A 26,398-nucleotide genomic window follows, 5' to 3' on the forward strand; every position below is an offset into this window, starting at 1 on the left:
GTTCCAGTTGACTCTAGTCACCCATGAACATTTCACTGTCAGTCATGGTGAAGAGAGTTTTAGAGAATGATTTCAACGAGGTTTTTTGGCATCAGAACGTAGTGGGAAACTAGACTATAACTGGAATTATGAGTGCAATAATCTACAAACATGATTATCATTCATTTCCATGTACAGCTTGAACTCATGTCCCCGTTTCCCCATTATTCCTACCTGACAAAATGATTTTCTCTCTCCTTGTGGTTGGATCTTGTCCTCTCAGCCTGTTCTCCTTGCTGACCTGCTTATAGGAAAGAAAAGACAATTGCAAAGTATCACTGTATTTGCAGGTCCGAAGATGAACAACATTTTCTTGATAAATCTGAAGTACTGTGCACATGATCGTATACATTATTTTTTAAATATATATATATATGTATTCATTTATTTTTAACTTGATCGTGACAAAGGTCTATACCTATGGCATTCTTAGCCAGTAATTATATAAACACCAACTGCCCCTGCCCCAAACCCCACTCGACATCATTAGACAGAATTAAAAAAAAGCATATCCTACTTCAAAAACATTTCATCCTACAACTGACACCCACCTATCCTGCCTCACTCCTTCAGACTGCTGGAAGCACTGTTGTCACTGGGAGTGACACTCTTACATTCCCTGAGAGCAGTTCATGTCATTTAGATGATAACTTAAAAGCCCCATTACGTTAGAAGAAGAAAATGCTTTAAGTTCTCATTTATTTCATGTTCTCAGAAGAAAACTTCTACAGGGTAAGAAAAAAAAAAAAAGAGACTTGTCATCTGAGCATGTACTAATAACCGTTTATGTACAATTTTGATTCCTCTTGACTGCTCAGTAAATAATAGCAAGCACTGAAAAATACCTACAAACAAATGACAGAAACTATGAGTTTCTATGAAAAGGGAAGAAGTGGCAATATGTTAGTGGAACTAACATGTTTTAGAGCTCCTGATGGTAAATTTCTGGAAAAAAAAAAGGCTGCTTCCAGTTGCAAACATAATCTGTATGCTGACACAAATGCCTCTATCTCTCAACAGTCCAATGCTTTATTACTCTAGCTCTTAATATTTTTTAAAACGTTTCCTCAAACATTGTATTCAAGCTGAGCCATCTTCCTATAGTGTGTAACGTTACCTGTCTGATTAGAATTTACAATTTTATAACTGTCTAGCTTTACAACTCCACTGCTTAAATGCAAATATAAGCTAATGGCTTCAACTTTATGCAGCTTTTGAAAGCAACATCTAATCTCAGCCAATATACAATTTCTGTGTTGCAGTTTTATGTCATCTTCCTCTATATGCAGCATTGCTTAGTATTTTTCAAGGTGGCTTAGTATCTTGCCTCTGTGGAGTTCTATTTGGTGGTTTTGGAAGAATTACAACAGAACTCAGGAAATAGGCAGGCTTTAGGAACGTTTTAAGCTTTGTCTTTCTGAATGACTGTCTTTTTGCACTTATCTTTTTTAAACAGAAATGTGTTCCACAAGAGAGGTGAGATAGTACTTTCATTAAAGCATATGTTTTGTCTCTATGTTACTTAATGCTTCAAAACCATTTCAAATACTTAAATTCTTTCAATGTACTTAATGGAGAGAAACCATTTCCTGTATTTTGCCACTTTTCTCTCCATAAAATAAGTATTTTTATTGGTGTGCTGCAGATCTCCCCTACACATAAATTAAACTCAATAAAGCCAATAATATTTTTAACCGCACATTTTCATATTTGTAGCATCAGTTGTTTTCTGATCTATGCTTGTCAAGTTTTTTGAGATTTCCATTTATGCAGCTTTGTACCACCAAAATACATGAAAAAAATACCTAGACTACAGAACTTTGTAGTTCAATCATATATATACAATGCATAAAACCATTAAACAAACCTACCCAAATAGATTGCCCTCTTCCACTTTTCCCCCTTAACAACATTCTCAGCAGGCTCCCACTGATGTTGCCTTCTCTCCTTTTTATTCAATTACCCCTCAACCCGAAGGGGCTGCTTCTGTATTCTAATGTACCCCACATACTTAGTATTTTTCCTTTTTGATGTTCAAAATTCTTACGCAAATAACCACTGAAAATCTCCTCATCCTACTTTCATAATCACACAAGAGGTACCTCAAGGAGGTTGTAAGGACTTCAAATGTATTTAGTCTTTCAGTACGTGGTAGAAGTAGTCTCAAGTTTCCCAACAACCACTGCAGTCAGACAAGCATCAAGGAACATGGAAGCACAGTGAACTACTTTAGAGCATTTCTCCTGTAAAAATGCTGAGAAGACACATCTAATTACTAATGTGTAATTCGGATTGTTTTCCAAGAAAGAGAAGTCAATAAAAGGAAGTATATAACTGCCTAAATACATAATAGGTTGCTGCAAAAACGAAGTATATATTATTTTTGTGCATCATAGATAGCAATGGGCAAAACTGCAGCAGGGGATTTTCTGTTGAGACAGTGGGAAACACCTTCCAATGCTAAGGATAATCCAGTCCTACAGAACCTAGAAGTGCTGCAACTTTTATCGGATGTCTGCTTAGCGCCTAAAAGGAAAGGCTGATATTTTGGGGATTGTTCATTGAAATTCACTTTTGGATATATATTGCATGGTTCTAGGAACAGTAGCCTGAAATTTAGCCACAAATACATAATCAGCAATTGAAGTGTCTTTTTAGAGGAATAGTAAAGTGTAAGACACAATAAAACAAATGTATAATGCTGTGAATACCTCATCTCAGTATAATAATGAAAACAAGAACATCAATTAACTTTCAGTCCAAGCACAAATGGCTGTCCAGTGATGAGTCCTTCCTCATTAGGAAAAGCACAGCACTGTGTCCGGAAGCAGATATCTTCCACAGTTTGCAACAAATGGTTTAATTATGATATCTTGCTTGTCATGTATACTCTCAAATCACATTAACTATAGTAAACACCACTTGTAATGGTTCTCACTTTACTAAACTTGCTTTCCAATTCCGATGCATTATTTCCACCTAAAATGCTAAGCACCACCAATCAGGACCAAAGACACCAATGGAATTTACAGTAAGAACACTTAAGTATAAATGCACTTAAAATAGAGTGAAAGCGATTTACCAAGCTTACTGCAACAGTCATTAAAAATCATAGCTGTATGTATGAGAAATGATTTGAAAAGATTTTTTTTGGTAAATGCATTTTGGAAGAGTACACCCTTTATCATTTGTTGAAAAACCTGGAAAGGGAACTAAGACTGTGTAGCTTATTTATGGGCTACACTCACTGATTTTTTTTTTTCTTTAACTGTATGAGTAATTCTTTGGCAATATGCCTTCAATGTTAAAAGGATGAACATTAAATTATGTGCAGAACAATTTAGCAAAGACTGCTCAAGCAGCACACAGGAATAAGAATCCACATTTAGAATTTTATTTGGTCTCAGGATTTTAAATTGTGGCAGATAACAATCTATTAGCTGCTGAATCTGTAGGTACTCTGCTGCTAAGTGCTTCATTTAATGCCCTTTCCACAGATACTCCCCATGTTCAGATTTCCATTTAACAGTTCAAAGAAAATTAAAATCATCTGACAAGAACCTGTAGAGCTTAAATTCTTTCGTAGAGAACCAGCTTCCATATCAAGCATGTGGTCGTTTATTATAAGTCCATAGAGAAAAAACAAGTCTGTGCAGTTTTCCACTGCTGCCCTCATTCTGTCACTGAAACGCAAACCCACTTCAGGGCTTACACCAAACAGGAATAGCGATAATTAAACAGTAGGAGACAGAAGAATGAAATCACTCCACCTTAACAAAAAAAATACACCATTGTAAGTGCTTCAGGTATACTAAAACATAATCCTGAGCGTAGATGTACTGGGTGACAGTGCAGGTTGTCTACATGATGTCATGAGGCTCCTCAAAAACACTGAAATAACAACATCATCTAACCTGTCTTGTGTGCATTAGCAAACTGTAAGTCACCTTACAACAGATGATAAAAGGTTGGTCTTCGACAGGGTTTTGAGCAGCTGCTCACTCAAAAACACACAAAACTGTGCTTCTTCTACACCACTACAGGAAAGCTGTGACAGTGCCGACATCCCAATATAACCTGAATGGAAGTACAGAACGATAAGATCACTCTCAGCCATGAAGGGTAAATTGTCTAAGTGAAAAACACACTTCTCACTAAGTTTAAAAGTCTGGAAAGGTAGCCTAGCTGTCCGTCCAAACAGAGGTATAAGAGACAATGGCAGCTATTAGGGATGGTCTCTCCTTAGAATTATTAAAAGGGAGGAAAAATTAAGAATATTTATTCAGTAAGGAAAAAAGTTTCCATTTTAAATCTTTACAGTAAAGGTTGAGGAAAACGTATAATCATTTGAAGACTTTTTTAAAAAATTAAGGGGAAAATTAGAGTTGTACATATTCAGCGGCAAGTCACTTAATAGCAAACACTGTTTTAAGTAACCAGTTATTGCAGATCTTAAGACAGTAGAGTTCTTTTATTGATACTCTGGCAGGGGTCATTATAATAATGTTCTAATGAGCCATCTGCAAACTTTCTGAAACTCTTGCTTTTCTAGACATACTTATGAGCCTATTAACTCCAAGGAACCTGGAAGCTGGAAATTTCAGGAAGGTAACAGAATCAAAGAGCTTCTCACTTCTAGTGATGGTGTGACTGTACAGCTAGTTTTATAGAAGTGACAGGAGGTCATTATGAAGTCAGGATGTTTCACTGATCTACATGGAACCCTTTGCTGGTCTCAGTCCAGTTGCTTGCATCATCTGTAACACTAATTGGCTCCTGTCTTGGCAGATTCAAATGAATGAAAGTAATGGAGACTGAACTGCATTTCATTCATTTTGGAGGTAGAACATTTAAGCCTTTACAACCAGCCCTGAAAATTCTTTTACAGTCTCCAATTTAAAGAACAAATCTGAAAAACCTAACGTTGATGAATCATACAAGTTCATCTTATTAGCTCTTGCCTAAACTGATATTCACAGAGAACAAGTTTTACTTTGTGGGTGTTTTGTTTTTTGTTTTTTTTTTTCCCTTTTCCTTTATTAGAGAAATTATTTGGAAGACTAATTGGAATACACCAAACTATCCTTGTATCTGCAGAGCAAGGATAGGGTTGGGTACTATAAGAGCAGCCAGAAAAGGGCTATGTTCATACATAGTGAAAAGATGCTGCAGGAGGGTTTTTTGTGCCCTGAGAGAAAACAAAAGGAAGTCCACAGCAGTCCAAAAAAGCGAGCTAGCTCAGGGCCTTGGTAACAGGTGAGGAAAAAAGCTCCATCAGAGAAGGCATTCAAGTCAGTTCGGCATCATGATTATGTCATTCTATCACAAACAATGTAAGTTAAAGCACTTTTACCCAAAGTTTAGGATCAAACCATTGCAAATGGCCTTGTCAGGTGCTTTAATAAGCAATCTGAGTAATATATGTTTTAACTTCATCAACTTTAGAAGGACAACTGTGGCAGTGATAATATGTACCAATACAAAAAATATAAAAAATGCCCCACTTGCTTTTAATTTAGTTTTTGCAAAATATTCAGCTTAAGAGACCTGCACTTCTTCCACACATAATAGCACTAAAACAATAAATATATTATAACAGTCTATGTTCAAAAGCAAATGTAATGCAAAATAAAATGAAATAGTGCCCTTTCTGGCAGCTTTGTGTGGTCATTTCAGGAGAAGAACATATGTCCTGGTTTTGGCTGGGACAGATTTAATTTTCTTCCTAGTAGCTGGTATAGTGCTGTGTTTTGGATTTAGTAGGAAAATAATGTTGATAACACACTGATGTTTTAGTTGTTGCTAAGCAGTGTTTATCCCAAGTCAAGGATTTTTCAGCTTCTCATGCCCCGCCAGCAAGAAGGCTGGAGGGGCACAAGAAGTTGGGAGGGGACACAGCCAGGACAGCTGACCCAAACTGGCCAAAGTGGTATTCCATATCATATGACATCATGCCCAGTATATAAACTGGGGGGAGTCGGCCAGGAGGGGCAGATCACTGCTCAGGAAGTAATGGGGCACAGGTTGGCGAGTGGTGAGCAATTTCATTGTGCATCACTGGTTTTGTATATTCTAATTCTTCTGGTATTATTATTGTCATTTTATTATTATCATTATTATTATTTTCTTCCTTTCTGTCCTATTAAACTGTCTTTATCTCAGCCCACAAGTCTGGTTTTTTTTTTTTTTTTTTTTTTTTTTTTTTTTTCTGATTCTCTCCTCTTCCCACTGGGTGGGAGGAGTGAGTGAGCGGCTGCGTGGTGCTTAGTTGCCGGCTGGGGTTAAACCACGACACCACAGTAAATACCTTTGGATCATCAGAATGTACATGACGAAGATTTACAATATTCCCAAGTTGACAAATTTAAGCTGTTACATTCTAACAACTGATGCAAAGAAGAAAAGTTGAAGTTCCTTGCTCTTCTCTTTTGACATATAGGAATATGGAAAATTCTATTTGTGATAAAATTCCAGTTTTCACAGGAGGAAAAAAAAAATCAAAACAAATCAAAGAAAGACGAAGTATTCGGTGAAATTTGTTCCTCAGGTAGGAAGCCTGGAAGTAACCGAGACTCTCTATTACAACATATCTAACATTCACCTGAACCACCTGTCATGGTTTAGGCCCAGCGGGCAACTAAGCACCACGCAGCCGCTCACTCACTCCTCCCCAGTAAGATGGGGAGGAGAATCGGAAGAAAAAGGTACAAACTCGTGGGCTGAGATAAGGACAGTTTAATAGGACAACACAATGAGAGAAGCAATAACAACAATACTACTAATAAAAGAATGTATAAAGCAAGCGACACACAATGCAATTGCTCACCACTCGGAACCCGATGCTCAGCCTATTCCCGAGCTGTGATCTCTCCTCCCCCCAGCCAGCTCTCCCAGTTTATATACGGAGCATGACATCATATGGTATGGAATATCCCCTTGGCTAGTTCGGGTCAGCTATCCTGGCTGTGTCCCCTCCCAACTTCTTGTGAAAATTAACTCTATCCCAGCCAAACCCAGGACACCACCATAAAAACTTCAACACAAACAATTAAACAGAATTACTACCTGTAGAATTTCCTTAATTTTATGACAATCAAAAACACATTTTAAAAGACATAAGGTAACAGCACTATATCAGTGGTTATTAACTGCACTTCTCACTAAGCATAACTTTAAACAGTTTCACTTGAAAGTTTTGAAAGAATTTATCATGTTCTGCATCTTTCCACAAGACATTCACCTCATTCTCTGCGGACTCACTCTGACTTTTCCTCAACTGTTCCCTTCAAAATGATCAACTTCTCACTGATCAAACAGTTTTACATTTAACAAAATAAGCACCATTCTTCCTTAATTTAAATTACTTTTTCTGGTGAATACCTTGCCATTTAGCTACAGAACATTATCTGTGACAGCATTACAGAGTCTTTTCATTTAACAGAAGTCATACTCAGACTGAATTCAAAAAATTATGTGGCCCTCCATTCAGGTCAACTGTGAGGAGGTATTTGTTTCACCTTAGTCAGTATATATGTTGGAAGCAGAGGGGGGAAAAAAAAAAAAAGAAAAAAAAATCAGCAGGAGGTACAAGAAGCAAGATTACATTACCAGCTACATAGGGGTTTGCAGCTAACCTAGCCAGCCCTATATTGTTCCACTTTGTCTGCATTTCCAAGAGGTTCATACTGTGCAGAATAACAGTTCCCACCTTCTCTAACACCCACTAAAGTTTGAAAATGAAAGAGAAGGAATTTTTAAGAACTTGCAATTTTGATGAATCACGCTGTGCATCTACCTACTGTAAAGAAGCAAGTCACTTTATGATCTATCCTACAGGAGTAACTTTACATTATTATAATAAAAATGAATGCCAAATAACATCATATTCAGATAGTCTTTCTAGGGGAGACTGAAAATATGAGGATCTCTTTGCAAGTCCAAACCTTTATTTCCACATTATGTTGCACTTCTTAGTAAGGATGGAAACTGGACAAATCATTTAAAACATTGTTCTCATTCTCAAAATGAGACACCAGGTATCTTCAGCTTAATTAAATGCAGTTTAAAAATTTCTGAGGTTCCTTAACTGAGGTCAATGCATTAATACGTTTTATGTATCTATACTTACAATACATTTTCTTTTTAATCTAAAAGTAGTTCTACTTAATTGTAATAGTAACTAGAAAATATTGAGTAGTTTAGAAGCCTTCATCTTTTGAGTTCTCTATTTAGTAGTTTGGAAGGAAGATCTGCAAACCAACCTTTCCTGCAAGGCACCTAACGTAAGAATAAGAGAAACACTGCAGAACACAAGAGAAAAAACAGGACAAAAGCTGAGTACAAATCTTCTCATATTTCTTTGAATAAAAAGAAAGCATATTTAACAATATTCTTTTCTTAAATGAAAAGCCTTTAGAAGTAATGAAGGCATAGGACAAAACAAGTAAGGTGTCAGGTACTCGCTGCCCAACCATCTCTGTAACACCCCAGACATCACAGAATTCATAACCTATTTCTCTTTTACACTTCTCTCACTGTTACCTGACTCAAGGCTGAGGAGACGCTTCTTATCATAGCCGTTTTGAAACTGAAGACCTTACCTCCACCAGAACTGCAAAGGATGCAACACTGCAAAACCTTTACATCAGCATTTTGATTTATTTATAGCACTATTTTTCCCCCAGAAGTCTCCTAGATGAATAATTATAAGATTTTATTAAATTAGGTATGTGAGTTTGATAGAACAGTATAATCCTCTGTTTGCAAAAGTTAAACATCAAATGCTTACCAAAGTCACAACCCAGCAGCCTCAATCACCTCCCTCAAGCTTCCTGAGCCAGACATGCTTCTATTATTTCTCTTTAATGCTTCTCAGTGGGGTTTTTCATCCCAATAATTAATTATTCCTACTTTTTTTTTAAACAATGTAAACTTTTAACAGCCATAACTTCTTGCAGCAAGAAGTCCCACACATTGACAGCCTATTGCATCAAGAACAAACTTCTGTTTAGTCCTTCACCTACACTCTCCTTTAGACAGTGCTATAAATCTTCTAAAGCAAGAGACAATGAAAAAAACTCATCTATACCATTCTTGATTTACAGATTCCATAATATTATATCATTAGTTGTGTCTTGTGTAAGTGGAAAATGCTATGCTACCTACACGTTCCTATTATGGGAAGCATTCTGCATCTTATCATTCTTGTTGGTCTTCTTAAAACTCTTTCTTGTTCTTCTATATCCTTTTTGAAATTAATATAATTCAAGACAAAGGCACTTACCAAGGATTTTACAATAACATAGCAGATGCTTTCCGATTTGTTATTTTTCAACAGTGTATGTAAAAATTCCATCAGTAACTGGATGGCTAAAACTCTTCACACTCTATTCTGTGAGTTCTTAGTAATTGATATTTCTTTCTGTTCCATTCTGTAATTTCCTCCTTCCATTCTGTAATTTTCCCTAAATGACCAGCCGGATAACTATGAAATTCCTTTAAAGAACTACCAGCAATTTAAAAGTTGGAATAACAATGTCATTTTATAAAATGACAACTTAAAAGAAATTCTCTTACATAACTAGACTGAAACACAAAAGGACTCCTTATATACATATAATTTTAACAGTAGAATTACTATAGTTCGTGTCTGCATAATCTGGAAATAGCCTAATTATCTCACCAAGTTTGTCACTTTCTAAAAGGCTTCTCATTCACCCCAACACTGCTATTTTGGTTACTGTCTGAGCTATTGAAAATGCTACTAAACCTTTCAGTTTTGCTACACAGCAAAGTTACTAGCAATAGGCACTATAAATACTGACTGTAGTCAGAAGTGTTTGGATGGGCAGCTCAGTTCAAACAAACTTTCAAAGTTCAGTCCCACATTTTCACATTAAAAAAATAGGGATGTATAGCCAAAGTACTAAAACCTTTGTGTCATGCTGAAAGCGGGGGAAGGCAAGTTTTGCATCCCCTTTGCTTGTATTCTATTCTGAATCAACACCCTACTTGTTCCACGACAAGATCCAAAGAAAAAGAACGAAAATACTTTATCAAGTGCAGACTGAAATGGTCACAAGATACAAGTACTAAAGGACCGATTTTGCAATCTGTGTAAAGGACTTCAGTACTAAAAGGTACTAAAAGGACTAAAGGTAATCTTATCTTGGTTCATCCTCAAGTCAGCCTGACAGTTTTTACCCCATATACTTTGCATCTTTTTGCAGAAGTTCTCCCTTTTCTCCCCTTTAGAGTCTCCTGAGTAGCAGTTACAGATTGTTGCTCACCTAGATTTTGACTACAAAGAAATTTGTACAAAAGTCACTCCAAACTGCATGCAAGCATGCATTTTGTAGTTGCACTAGGAATAAACATCTCTCTATAAAAAAATCCCACCATGATAAAATTGCCTCAGCATTTTCTTTTTAATTCCAGCTTAGACTATTTGCTGCAGAGAGCACATTAAGTATTTGCAGAACTAGAAAATCAGTATAGATTGTCCGTTAGCTTTATCAGTTGTTCAGAGTTTCAAAGGCCAGATGAATCACTTTATTTATACATAATCCGTAATACTGCGTTCTGGCCAGTAGTTTCACTATACCAGTGATCCCCTTTTTGCGGTTTCACTTTTGCTTGTGCACTTGTCTTCAGGTCTTACAATATGACTGTAAATACGAAATAGGAAATTTCTAATACTGCATGTAAATCAAAGTTACAGGTATGACCACAGTACGTCAATGCTGCTTCTGCTTTCAAAGTTATTTTCTAAGAGAAATAATTCTTCCATTTAAATACACATTTGAGTAAAGAATCAATATGAAAGAAAATCAGCATTGTGGAGAAGTCTACCATTAAATATGAATCAAAGCTGCTTTAGAGATGAAAGAAAATACCTAGTCAACTCCACCTTTTATCACATCTAATTCAAATAAGGAGTTTAGCAGATCTATATTAAAAAAAATAGCTACTATTCTATGTAGCTGGATACTGTCTTTAAAAACTATGTTAGCCTTTTAAGGTTTTAAGGCTATAAATTTACTTATGCCTAAGGCAGAGAAGGCAGCAGCTTGAAAAAAGGTGATCCAGATACCATTAAGGCACTTCTTGCACCTCCTTACAAAAAAAAAAAAAAAAAAAAAAAAAAAAAAAAAAAAATCACAGAATTGTTTCGTTTGGGAAGATGACCTCAGAAGGTCATCTGGCTGATTTCCAGTCCCCTCCTACCCCATGGCTCAAAACTTGGCTAACTTCAATTTTGAAGCAGGTTGCTCAGGAACATGTCAGCCAAGTTCTGACTATCCCCAAAGATGCATATTTCACATCCTGGGCACCTGTTCCAGTACTGATAACCCTCACTGCAAAATTTCTTTTCTTAGCATCCTACTGGAATTTTCCTTGATGCAACTTGTAGTCATCGTCCCTCATCTATATCAACTTAAATATTGGCAGCTGCATTTGGTTTTGGACTTGAAATAAAGTAGATGAACAGATTTCTTTTACTTGCTGGTTAGCATCAACTAGAGACTGCCTAACCAAAGCCCTATGCTTTCATTATTTACCCTGGATTATTTCTGCATCTTAACAAATACATCCCAAACAACCCTGACTGTTCATGCGTGCTAGATGCTGAAACAATTCTTCAAAATTCTATCAAAAAACAGTGAAGTTGCGTACTGATGGCATTCATTGTGACCAGAGTTTCAGTCTCTTTCTCATCTGATCTCAGTCCTTTATTTACGTACCACAAACATCTGCTATATAAGCTCAGGACAACTTTTAGTTCTCAACAGGGCAGAAATCTGATTTGGGTTTTCATTCAAGGAATTTTACCATTCAAGTGGTAAAGTCATGTTCAGCTCTTAATGCTTTCACTGCTCAAGGGAACGTATACTGTTTAACAAGAAACTAATTCCAATATATTTTGTCACAGAGTGATTAACAAAGTGAGTCATCACATTGTTTGAATTACGGGACTTGTAACATCAGCTGTCTAAACTCAGATAAGTATCACTGCTGATGAATCAACATTTATTGTTTCCACTTATAGCCACAAAACATACTATTTAAGGAAAATTTTCAGCTACAGCACAGCCCCCAGCATATGTGATATTGTCACAATAACAGCTAGGTAATAGGAAATTGCAACATAGCACTCGCCCTGAAAACTTAGTTTTCTTCTCCTTGCACTTTGTGCAATTCCATTGCTCCCTTAAAAACAAACCAAAACATTTCCACCCTCTACAACACAGGGATCTAACTCCATTAAGTACCTTGGAAAAAACACAGCCATAGATAGGCATAGAAGGTAAGGATTCAGTAGAATTTCACAGTTCTCTGCTTTTCAGTAATCAGTGTTTTCAGGTTTACCTCATATTTAAACACTTGCTGGTTTGATGCTTCTGATGTTCTCAGGAAGTCAAAGACAACAGCAGTTATATTATTATACGATAACTTTTTATAGGAAGAGGTGTATCTAAATACTTCTATAACTGGAGTAACCAAAGGTGCATCACAAAGTTCTTACACTGGGAAGGAGCAAGACTGGAAGTAGAACCACTGCAACACCAACTTTGCAAATACGAACTCAATTTTCCAAATATGAGTTTTAGCACTATTGATCAACATAACGTGTTAATAATGTACAGAATACCTTCTCACATTAGAAGAATGTAAAAGACTGTAAACAGAAAGAATAAATAGTGAAATGTGCCATTATATTAAGTTAAATCAAAGAATTTGTTCATATTAGCTCTTGATGCCTATTAGAAATTCAACAGCAAATTTATTCCACCATATAGTTCAAAGGATATGGTTTCTAGCCTGAGATGATCATCACATTGAAACACATAAAAATGCTTAATTATTAGGATTTTTTGCAGCCAGTTTGTCTGATGCTCTGGTAACCGTAACAAGAAGAGTAGCTTATTGTTGGGCATTCCTAATTTGTATAGAAAAACAACAGGCTGCCAAACCCATCAGATATATTCAAGTGAACAAACAAAAGCTTACAAAAAAGGCAATTAATAACAGAGAAGTGTTCCGAGACAGGAATAATATAGGAGAATATACATATTACACACTGATTCAATACAAACTATTGTTATACAGCTTATAACTGTAATTTTGATTTTTTTTTACAAAGAGGAAGACCAAAATTTCAAGAAACTTACTGGAAATGCTTAAATTGAGGTCCAGAATCATTAGCCAGGACTGTAGAATTAAAATACAATCAGGGCTGATAAATACCAAAACAAACCAGCTAGCTAGTCATGAGTATGGGAACTGGACTGCTAGATTATAACTCTGGATTTAGAAAAAACAAATGTTTTTTACATTACATGCATCAACCTCATTAAGCAAAGCTGGTGAAAGGAAGGAATAACAACTTATAATTTGAAGTTATATCTGTTCTCATTATGGTAGAACTTCTTACATCATCACAAAGAAATGTAGTTGTTGTTTAACAGTTTTAAATCCATGGGTTTCTTGCTTGCCTCAGCTTAGAAGCTCCATAATACAACCTCTTGTTGCAGTATTAGCTCTAATAGCATTTACCACATACTAGCCTCTGAAAAGTTGAGAAATAAATTTGGAGTTTAAAAAAACTAAATTAATTTTCTACCTGGATAACATTTTGTTCACTATATAAAATCATTTGGTTTAATTTATCTGCAGTCTTTAACTGATCATTTTGGAAGCATCCCTAAATGGAAAATTAATTGTTAGAGGACAATATTATTTTCCATTTCACAAAGTGACTGGCATTCCTGTCTTGTTTTGCTTCCCTCATTGTTTTGGGTAAGATTAAGTATCCAGAAATATGGTTAACCCCAGGGTTGAAGTATTTAGTTCAGAGAAACTTTGATACAATCAATCACGTTTTGAATGTAGGGAAGCAGGCAGAGGGGAAAGTTTCAGTTACCATTAGTTAGAAAAACAGTCCTGATGCACAATTTGATTACCTTTTGCATAATATTCCCTTGATATTTCAAGTTCACTACAAAGATATTTCAATTGAAGTTGTTCTGCATATTGATATTGTATATCCTGCATAAGTTAACTATTTCAAAATGGCACTATACTACAAGCCTTTGAAACTACTTTCGTTGTTTTTGCCATGAGAAGGACAGGCAGAGAGGCAGACAGACAGGCATCTGTTCTATAACCAGTAGATGCAAAAGTCTGACATTTTCGTAATAAAAAGCTAAAGTTTATAAGTCTGTATTTCATAAACCAGTTGGGTTACAGCTGCCAGGAAAACTATAATCCTGAAACAAAAGCGTTTTCAACAAATCTGTTCTATATTGAACAGAACAAAGAAAATTCTTATTGTTCAGTAGTGTTTAAAACAAACAAACAACCAGATCTCCCCAAAACCCAACAGAGGTCCTAAAAATCCTAAAATTCAAACCCATGTAAGAAAGTCCAATGGCTAAAGCATTCAGGTGAATTAAAATTGGGTTTCTCACAGCCCAAGAACTGTCCTCAGCATTCAGTTATTCTCCTGCTCGCAAACTACCTTTCTGATCAAAAAGAAATTCCATCCCACATACTCAAAACATATATTTTGCAGCATTCATCTAACTCCTACGTACACAAAATGCTACCATGACAACCTGGATGCTGAAAGTGAGTTAAGTAGACCATATTCTGCAGTTAAATGCACTGTTCTGACATACAAGTATGAATATTTCAACTTCTATCTAGTAACAAATTTGCAATCTAGGGGAAAAAAGAAACCTGTAAGCATAAGGATGTTCTCTTCATTACACACCAGACCTAGTTGTTGGCATGCTCGTGATGTCACTTACTGGATTTACTACTGCCTCAAAATCTTTTGGATTTATTCACCTTCTCTCTTATCTATCTTAGCTTGGTCCAAACAACCCCAAAATGTCTAACAGTAAAACTTATGGCTTGGACTCTTACGGGCAAGACTTGTGCTTGCAGATAAAATTTCATCAGAATTTATCCTACTTTCTGATTGCACTTCTAGTTTGAAGCCAAATGCTTTCCAGTTTAAGTAAACAAACTCCCAACACACTAAAGGGTTTAATTCCTTAGACTTTCTCTTTTATGCTTTTCTGATACCAAATGTTAGGTGTAAAGATATTTAAGAAAGTGAGCCACAAATTTTTACAAGCACGAGTAAAGAGCCAGTATATTAGAAAGACCAACCTAGTTAGACCTTGGGAGTCACCTGATTGACAGTAACAAAAAAATAAAAACCAGAACAAAAAACACAGTGAAATTTTCCAGCTTATATACCTGCTATTTCAAAACATCAGAATTATGGATGGAAAAAACTGGTAATAATGGAAGTTGGAATACCATTCTTTGTCATGAAGTGGTGACAACTTTGAATAACAACTAAGCATACGAGGGACTTCTCACCATGGGGTTCCCTAACCGCTGGCTACACACCAGCTACATTACATCTCCACTGAAAGGTCATTGTTGGGGGGGTGGGGAGGCGTGGGGCCGGGAGGAAAAAAAACCAAAAAACCAAACCAAAACAAAAAAAGACCTTGGAACATGGCTGTCACTTCTTTGGTGTTGCGAATCAGTTTCTTGGCTAAAGCCACCAGATTTCTCACATCCCTACATTGATGGACTTAATCTCATTCCATCTTCTTTCTAATTCAGGTCAATCAAGAGAAGCTAAGTCCCTGTCCAAATTAATTTATAAGACTAAGGTAGATTAACCTTTAAGGACGAAACTTTAAGTTTGATTTATTATAGTTCAATAAGGAATAATGCTCAGATGAGGTTTACTTGGCTAACTAATAATTGCATCATTACACCATAAATGTTAACAGCTTCTGATTGCAAATAAATTTCCTCCGATGCAATTCGGAAATTGTGTTTAAGAGCATAAAACATAGTTACTTCACATTTCTTTAAGTCTTTGTCACCTTGCTTTGATATTATAGATTATCTTTCGTGCTGGAGTTCTGGAAAAGTTAAGTAGCTACTCCCCAACAGAGATCAGTTTGGTTTTTAGAGACCACAGATTTGGAAGGTACCCTAAGGGGATCATTTAGTCCTACCCCTTTCCTTATGGGGGAACTTTTCTGACAGGTAATTGTGTAACATTTTAAACTCCAGCGGGAGTGCTTTTGATTTTTTTTAGGTCCTTACTGCAAATAAGATTCTCTTGGCTACACCATATAAAATATTCAGAATTATTTCTGATGCTCCAAAAAGAGCCACACATACTCTCACTGGCCCAGACTTCATTATCCTTTATTAATTGCTATTATTAAGAAAAGATCAGTCTTAACATCTGTGAAACCCTATTGACTATATTGGTTGGAAAGTCTAGGACACACCAAGTACTCATTTTAGTTTTCCTACAATCAGTGGGTTCCCATTCTTACTATACTGGTATTCAAAGTAGCACTGTCATTAGCACAAAAGTGCTTCAGTTGCCATCTAGTAGAAAATGGCATTGAATAGACTCATCGAACAACGGCGACAAAAGTAACCAATTATGTATAAATTGCCTGAGTGCCTTGGGATCTCTGGATGAGTAACTACAACCGTCAGTCACTAATATGATTAAAATCTGAGCTACAAGGCCATCTGACTATGCTTTAGATCTTTATCAGTGTATCTCCAGATTAACAGTAAGCACTATGTCCATAACAAGATCATTTTCCACAGCATGTAGATCATGTAGATACTAGAAATCTGACATATGAGACTGCTCCCAGGTATCACCAAAGGAAAAAAAAAAAAAAGCAGCATTTCCTTACTGAAAGAATTTTTAATGTCTGAGGCTTGCCACCACATGAAATATGGAGATATTAACATTTTCACTGCAGATACTATCAACATGTAATAATACAAATTTTCCTATTTATTACCAATTCAGAGACTTAATAAGAGTAATAAATCTTTTTGCTATTCACATTTTAGAATAGACGGAAAAGCACAAGATGCTTCAGTGAAATCTTGATAAATTTACAAGATGCTTTATTTTTACCTCTTTCAAAACTGTTTAAGTTCCTCCACAACAACTGCAAGTAAGAGACTGCAGCACCATATAGCACATTTGTCCTTTATAGTGTACCCTAATACCTGTCAAAAGGAAGCGACAAATTTGAAGAACCTTTAGTGTAGTAACAGCCAAACTAGCAAGTTTAAGTTAAAAATCAAAGTATATCCCCTTCAGTTAGAGAAAACGCAGCTACATTGGCAAAGTCAGCAAAGCATACAATAAAGAATTAAGAAGTATAACATCCACCTCTATGTTATCATCTTGCTTTTTGTGTATTCCACACGTTCAGAGCTACTAGTTTAGAAAGTCACTACTTTACTTACTTCCTCTCCTCCTAGTTTAGATTAGCACATATACAGCATTCTGAAGCCACAGCTGGTGGTGAAATGGAGCACTGCTGCAACACTTGCTGTCTATCCTTAGAAAACACTTTTTTTTTCCCCTTGCCACTCCTGATTTACTATTGGTCTGAGCAAAGCTGGACCCTCGGATATCACGTACTACATTAAAATTTTTTCTGACACTGTTGATCAGATAGGACAATAAGCTCCATGCTACTCCGAGACAGTCACTGAAAACCAGTAGCTACCTCATTTCAGCTACTTGTTTGAGTACAACATGGATGTAGTCAAAGAGTTAACAACCATAACACAACACCCTTTGAACTTTATTCCATATGGCTACTCCCACCATAACAGATGGTGTAGCTATTTGTTTTCAGTTTACTCCTGATGTACTGTTTTCTGTCTTCTGTTAAAATGACTGTGGCTAAACAGTAAAAATGACAGTTGTCCTTTCCTTGCAGCTTGTTGTCTTAAAGCTCAAGGAGAACACTGCCAAAGGAGGAGATTGCTCATATGCTGCAGGCTTTCCGATTGCTGTTTTTCCTTCTTCCCCGTCCTCCACATTGCAGCAGCTTCTCTTAGCTGAATAGACTTGCTGCTGTCTGGGAAGAAAAAGTAGGAGACTCCACAGAGGAGCCAGGGACTTGCTTACAGCAGGAGCAGACCCAAAACCAAGCTGCAGAAGTGATAAGGATGAAATAAATAAATCAGCTTGAAGAATTTTTGCACAGAGAGAACTACATGTACGTAGGTGTGTATATAGCAGGCTTCAGTGACTTTCGTCCTGCCATTCCTCTTCCCTCCATTGCCAGGGACAGAAGTAACGAACTTTTTTAATCATATCAAAAGTTCAGTTCCCATTTTTTAATAACATAGTTTTAAAAAAAATCCAGTTAAGTTTGTTATATGTGGTTTGTGAAACATATCATCTGCATTTATTTAAACTACGCAATTTCAACATTATTTGACATAAGTGTTAATTTTACTACACTTCTCTATTATGTTTCTGTACGTGTGTCCAACTGAACTATCACTATCTGAGATTGCCTTGTAAAACACCTGAGTTCTGAGCTCTGTTTGGTAGGTCACGATCGTGAATGTTCACCTCAGTTCCACAAGCTTGTCAGTAAATGGGAGAAATGCAAAACAAAACCAACCAACCAAAAAAAAAAAACCCAAACCAAAAACCAAACACACAACCACCACCAAAAAACCAAAACACAATTTTAGCATTTCCTCCACAGAAAATCTCTAGTCCTTAGGAATCAGGAAAAAAAAAAAAACAAAACACCACAAAAACCCAAACCAAAAAAAATCTTGAACTCTCCCACCTGTATTCCACACAGAAGTGAGGAACTAATTCAGTATAGTTACACAACAGTCCCTGTCCCCACCTAAGAGAAGTGACTGCATTTTTATCACAAAGTCAGTAAACACGTTGACTATCAAAACTGATTATCCATAACACTTCACTTCCACTGTACAAGCCAGTAGTCTTACTTATGTTATACCAGAGGTAGAATAAGACTTTAAAAGGACTGACAGCACATATACCATTAGCAACTTACATCAGTACTCATTTAAAATACAAAATATGTTTATATTATAACTAATTGATATGAGAGGGCCGAGACAGTGGCCTGAAGAAAATATAATAAACCTAGGAAAGGATTTATATGTAATGATAACAGGAATTAAATTTTAAAATTTCTTCCTGATAGCAGGAAATACAGCATTGCATGCCATGCAATACACTTAGATGGTGTAACATGAACGGCAAATTCTAAGGAATCCAAGGGGGTGGGAAGGACAAATGAGATGCTCTGTTAAAAAAAAAAAAAAAATCCTGTCTGGCATAATAAAATTGGATTCTGGTCTCTAGCGTACTTCTACAAATGTCTATGCAGACATCCAGAAACTGTAACTGAATATAATACTGAGTGAACGTGAAAAAGGATGTGTTAAACCAGCCCTATTATGAAAGAAGAAAAAAAAAAAAAAGGCAGCTAATTGTCAGGAAAGCCAATACCACATTTTCCATGAAGAGCTTTTCCCAAACTGTTTGAAGTTATTTGAATTTGTTGTTTATTCAGAATACTTTTTTCATTGTTCCAGATAAGATACAAATCTTATCCAAAAAGCATTTCATTAATGACCTCACAGACTAAAATTTTCTATAGATACTAAATAAACTACTTAGACATTGTTTCAGAGAGCTAGGCCACTATGTTTTTTTCTTCTTTTCTGCTACATATTCTTATTAACTCCCCTAACAGCAAATCATATGGCCATAGGAGAAGTTGAATCCCCATTATTACTTTTCCATGTTAACATCATCTGATTGAATGAGGAGAGGATGCCTGGGCTGCTGAGAGAGGAAGGTAAGTCACAAGACAAATCTCTCCATTGAAAGTCAGAGACGACCTACAGCTCATTTTACCCATAGTTCCAAAGTTTAAGATGAACAAATACTTCTACACCAATGACATCAAATACAACCAGGTTTGTCTTTTTGCAAAAGCTAGCATCCAAATTTAAACTTTAAACTAAACTTTACTCAACTTACTTTTAGTTTGTTTGTTTTTTTTTTTTAAAAAGTGAACCTCTTGAGTTTAGTCTAAAACTTCATTACAAGCTTATGATGAAAACAAGCTCTGAAATTCTTTTTTTTGGAGTTGTATAAAAATGCTTTTCATGACAATAATATATAACTTAAATAATACTATTGTATATTTCACTTTGACTCTTTATATTACTTTCCTTATTAATTAGCTCTTTCATAAAAAAGCCGAGAGACAACAGGCTTCAATTCCACATACAATGACATGCTTGTCTTTTCCCTCTACATCCAACTGCACGTACTGAAGATTTCTTTAAGTATGATCAATGGAAAACAAAACAAGAAGTCTGAACTTTCTGCTTGCTCCACACAAAGGTGAATTAAGATGCTTGTGTTAGAGAAGTTACGACAATTATTCAAGGATTGATTTGTAATCATTTAACTGCATAGCTATCATCTTTTTTAAACGTTTCCATGACCAAGTTATCAATGCACAGGCCATAAGCACTGGATAAAAGTGAACGGTTAGTATGCAACAACTTCATAAAATCCCCAGTTAAAAGTCCCAAATTATGGTATATTTTATCTTGTATGTCAGTATAAAAACAACATCAAAAGCCACATAGATGCTTGACTAAAAGTTATATCACTTGCATTTCATAACTTCAGACAAAGTTATGGTTTTCTGAATAATTTAGTTCTAGCTAGATTGTGTGCCTCAGGAAAGGCTTTATACGATTTCAGTCTCTTCCTGACTCCTCCTCCATAAAGATGAGGTTCATATTTAATTCAAGCCATTCTCAGTCACTTCCTTCTCCGCCTTAGAAATGACATTCTGGCTGCCAAATATCACAGTAACATGGCAGCAAGCAAGAGCTGTGATCAATTTTCAAATTGTACTTGGATAATGGATACAGGCATATTTCATGCAGATTACAAAACGGGGAGGTCTTCACTGAAGTTTCACTATGATTTATTTTATAAAACAGAGACGAGCCTAGAAAGTGGGGCAAAAAAACCCAATCATTTATATAAGATAATGACAACAACATGCATTAATTTACAACATAAAAAGACATCTTTTGGGATTATTTCAGCCACTGTTCAATTAAGTCATTAGCTTTCATTTCTTAGTAAGACCTATTTAAAAATCATCCAAATGCCAACATCAAAATAAAATAAGAATTATGTACTGCTAAATTATAAAACAACCTCCTTAATGCAGAAAAATCAATTCTGCAGGCAAGGTGAAATTTGTGCAAATGCCTATTTGGCAAGAAATAACCATTATTCAGACTTTTTAATATTTCTCAGGAGAACTGAAATTTATATATCATCTATTTACTTGAATTCATATAATTAAGACTGCAGACAAACGACCTCTATAGCACTGTACTATACACAGGTTGATGGTACTTGCTCAGTAGTAAAAGTGTGTTTCCTCCCTTGGAAGTAGTACTGAGGGCTCACCTTCACAGATCCCAAGATCCTCTGCAGATGCTCCACTCAAGCACTTTACCGAACACTCTATTACACACGTGATAGCGTTGTGAGCATTTCTATCTTTCACTGCTTTTAGAGTCACAATTACAGCAGCGTCACTGTGAAATCCAAGTTTTCAAAGACAATTTTTCCTCAACTGTAACCTGTGCTCCAAGTTGTTCACAGTCTCAACAGTAGCCTCCTCAAAGAGTATTAAAGTATGTTGTGACTATATATAAAAGCTTCCAATACCAATTTGGGTCTAAAACATTCATTTTGCCTAACAAAGTTCTGTGCAGATTAAGTCACCTTGAATCATTTACAGCACTAAGGAACATGTAGAGTTGAAATCTCTCTCTTTCTGATGTTGCCACTGTTACAGGCATTTTTTCTTCTTCTTTTAGACCTTACTTAACCATTTCAAGTACCCAGGTCACTTAATTTGGTAGAGGATCCAATCTGGCAATTGTGCTTTGGCAACTCTTAAATCTCCCATTATCATCATTTGATACCTTGTACTAATGTTTATAATGTATGAATTCTTTATATTTCAAATGGATTGTGGTTACTCCCTAAGTTGATCACTAGACTTGCACCATATCTGAACAGGGAATTTCTTCCACTCAGCACTTCCATTTCACCCTAAGGCAGGAAAAACAAATGAAGAAATTCATGCTGCATTTGCTACAGTAGTATAGAGAGTTCTACATGCCCAAGCTAAAGGACACTATAAGCACTGCAAAACTTTCTGCTGCTATTCTAGACTATCTAGGTTGAATCCACTATTTCTGTACTACCTCAATATGTAGCATAAACATAATCCAGTTTTTGAGTCTGTATTAGCCTCTACATTCTCCAAGACACCCTATGGTTAATCAAGAATGGCCAGCCAGGCGCACACTTGCTGTCCATTGCAAAATGATGATTTTTCAATCAGGAAAACAAAAGCAGGATATCAGTTTTTGAATTGATTTGCAACATCAAATATGCAGTACTAATGGTTCAGCATATATAGTGGATACTAATCTAGCTGGATGTAAACACGTTTGCAATTTTTGCAGAGGCTGAGGGAAGAACAGGTATGCTGAAGTGGATCAGTCATTGTCAGAATTACTTTAGTTACTTATGATGTGCAATCCATACTGTCACTGGGAAGGTTACGTTTCCTTGGCAACTATCAAATACGTTGTTAATGTCCCTGAAGAATTTCTAGTCAATAATGATTTCAGACCTTTCAAGCTTATTTTTTAAACTAACTTTTTGGTTAGTTTAATCCTACCTCCAGTTTGTGTATTTAATTGATTATTGTCAGGTAGCTGAACATTTTATGAAGGAAAGGTTTTAACCTATACCTTAGTTCTCTTGAGAGATTTAGAGCAGCGCATCTGAAGAAATCAGAGATGTCAGTGAGAAATAAGAACTTGCAAGGAACCTATCCCATCTTTCACAACAGAAGTCTAGAATCAAACAATTAAGGTGAACACTGAAACTACATAACAAACACTAACTCCTATTTATGTGTTTCTCTCTCAGGTAACTACTACATCGAGAACATGAAAAGCATATGCAGTTTTATTACAGAAATAAGGACAACGATTGCAAACACTAAAGTAGAATGATGAAAACAAGCTTTAAATTCATCTGGCCCCCAAGAAGTTTTGAACACCCCTAAGGCTACTATAGACTACATCCTACTGAAAATTAAGATTTCATTCTTAATTAAAAATTCCAAGTTCCATGTTTAACTTAGCAGAATAAGAATACGTATGTAAACTACGACGTGCTTAGAGTCCTACCAATTTAAGAAGCATCTCAAGCATGAAAACCTCAATCATATGTTGGGAAAAAAAAAAAATTCCTGAGAAGGAAAAAAAGACATGAAGGATAAATAAAAAGAGTTTTATCAGGTCCTCTCATTCTCTAGCACCACGCTTTTTTTTTTTGTTTTCTCAAAGCAGCTGTTTGAAAGTAGTTATATCAGACTCATAAGCAGTAATGGAAGAATGACCTCTTCTTACTCCTTGTTATTTATTCCCCATCAGTCATATACAGAAGTGAAATTCAAATTTCAGAATTATGTTGCTCACTAATTCAGATAGTGTCCTTAAAAAAAAGTTACAATTAAACAATAAGAAGTTTAAAAAACATGCCAAAAAAAAAGACCAACTCTCCATGCCAACTTGAAAGACATTTGACCTTGTTTACGTAGTTGAGTAGGAGCGCATGGGATATTCAGTTATTTCTCATTTTTTTTCTTCCAAAGGCAAGGAAGAGAATCCTAGCTCAAAAACCTTCAAAAATGCTGCAAACAGGGGGAGTAACTTCTCCAGGGTCACTGATAACAGTAAAGCAAGGATCTGTGGACATGGCTATATCCAGTCTCTGTACTTCTTGTGGATCCTGCTTCAAACGGTACCCAAGCTGAAATTTGCTTTCGTTTCTCACCATACCTGAGCAAGATCTACCCCTTAACTGTGCAAAACAGGGTTTGTTTCAGGTTTTTTGTTTGTTTGAAGGACTTAATTTGGCAGAACAAAAGTAGATCTACTTCTAATATCTGTATAATGTTCTGCATGTGAAACAAGAACACCAGAAAAGAGAAATTGAGCACATTACGAGTCTTCTAGGTCTTCAAAATGGCTGATTTTTGTAACCATGGGCTTTTACTGTCGGCGGGGGGGGAACAAGAAAAAACCAAACCAAAACAACAACAACAACAACAACAAAAAGCAACAAAAAACCCCAAACCACAGACCAAACCAAAAAAACCCCAACACAACTCTACAAAAGGGCATTCTATCCTCTAACTTACTGTATATCAGCTTTACAGTCAGTAAGTTTTTAGATACAGAAATCATTCCTGATGAGAGATGACAACATTGTTTCCAGATTCAAATTTGCAAACTATTTAGCTGTACTAGTCACCAATGCTGACTAGAGAAACATGGGAAATCAGCTTGATAACAACAGCTGTAAGCCTGTGAGCATGCATGAATTCAAAATACTTGTTTTCTTAATTTTATTAATGTCACAAGCATCATTTGAAAGGCAGTTGAAAAAATAGGAAAAAAATATATTCCAAGTCAGCAGACTATAAGGAGGATTAAATAAGACATTGATGGTAGTAATATGTATTAGCGATGTCTTTCATTGTTTCAGAAAACCACATTCAACTTTTACCTGGAGCAGAATTGACATGTTTTTTTCCCATTTTCATTAAGTATTTACAAAGATATGTAAAAACTTATAAATGGTCGCTAAACAACTGGGCTACTAGTGGTGTGGGCTACTGGCCAAAGTGTTAGTTTACATGTTCATTTCAGAGTTCTCCATCTACTATGTTATGACCAAAGAAAAAGCACCTATAAATGTAAAGAATCATGCAGAAGACCTCTTGGAATATTACAATACTTTGACAAAATAAAAGCAAAAAAAAAAAAATCTTGCAAAGTAGACCATGTGTATTAATTTTTGTGTGCTGTAAGAAGTTACCTACTAAGCATTAGTAGTCTTCCAGACATTTAAAGGAAAGCAGTGCTACAGCTTTCTGTGCACTCTTCTGTGCTACAGCACTAGCACAGAGATTTCAAGTCAGTCCGTTGAAGAATCTCAGCTTGTATGTTTGAGGATTTAAACAGCTAAGCAAAATTTGAAATGAAATCAAATTAGACTACACATGCATTGTAAACAGTAACTGAGAAATTATTGCTATAATTGCATCAAGTCAAATCTAAGAGAGGTAGTACAGAGAAGAAGTGAGACTGGAACCCTATTTCATGTAAAAGATTTTATTTTACAAATATCTTACAACAATGCCTGCAGTAAAGGTAAGGTAAGTAGCAGAACAGAAAAGGAAAAAGAATAAAAACACACACTGCAGCAGGAAAGAGTGAAAGGAAGAGATTACAGATAATACTGAATAGCTGGAATTAAGTGTCATCCAGTGTTGTCATTTTGAAATCCAATAGCTTCACATTTTGAAGCTATTAGTAACAGCCAGCAGCCATGCTTTACCACAAGACTTCTGACACCACTGGGAGTTGCTTTTCCTCCTCCAGTTCTAAACGTTATTCTTATTGTATAAGTAAATAGCTAGACCATTTTTAATACCTCTCATGAGTTTTGCCTCTTCATGCTACTTACCTTGGACAGCACAGATAGCGACTGCCTCGTTTCCTTTTTAAGTTTAGTGACAGAGATTAAAGTGCCCACGTACACTAGTACTTCACACTGAGCACTATAAATCTTCCTCAGTGGTCAGCATCTTCAGAAACTTGATCATAATTTGCTGATTCAAGATTCTCCTGCCACCATCTATATTACAGTGGCCTTGAGCACTGCTGCTGCCATCTCTGTATATGCTTATCCCTTCAGTAAGACTACTGTACCTCAATTTGTGTCACACCTCATCAGTTATCAGTTTCCTTTCTTCAGCATCTTTGCAAGGCTGTTATCCAGATAAAAGCAAGATCTTATTACTAAACTTTTCTGCTTACTTAAGGGTTAATTTTGCAAGTATTCACCTTCTTGTAAAGTGCACCTTAACCTACCTTGCTACAACTGTAGCAACCTCCACAGCTCTTCAACTGTACCTCCACAACATTATCAGAGAAAGCTGCCTTTAATATAACCTCCAAAGAAGTTTGGAGACTAAAGTTGACACTGCCCTGCTGTCATTTCATCTTTTTTTTGTTTTAATATCAGTGCACAGGAAATAGTACTAAGATCTCTGCATATGTAATTATGTTATTTCTAGAAGATAATTTGAATGAGAGACAAGTAATTTTTTTTTTCTTCACAATAAGAATTTTCAAAAAAGTGTCAATTCTAGGACTCTTACTGAAGATGAGAGCCTTTCTGTGACGTTCTGATATCAGGATATAATTTCTGACGTCATTTCTGTTATATCATGCTAACTGGAAAAAATGCTTCGCTCTCGCAAGTGTAAGTTTCAGTGCACGATAAGAA

The 26,398-nt window shown here is 35.9% G+C and overlaps 1 long non-coding RNA gene across 1 annotated transcript in view; it reads right to left on the reverse strand.

The window, feature by feature from the left end:
* The window catches only part of LOC127019757 (uncharacterized), a 71,512-nt gene that overhangs the window by 9,373 nt on the left and 35,741 nt on the right, over positions 1-26,398 (reverse strand). Inside the window, exon 3 of the long non-coding RNA XR_007766974.1 lies at positions 214-280. This is a non-coding gene — a long non-coding RNA (uncharacterized LOC127019757). The remainder of the gene's footprint in view (positions 1-213; positions 281-26,398) is intronic.

The sequence above is a fragment of the Gymnogyps californianus genome, chromosome 9 (assembly GCF_018139145.2).
Source record: "Gymnogyps californianus isolate 813 chromosome 9, ASM1813914v2, whole genome shotgun sequence".
Lineage (NCBI taxonomy): Eukaryota > Metazoa > Chordata > Aves > Accipitriformes > Cathartidae > Gymnogyps > Gymnogyps californianus.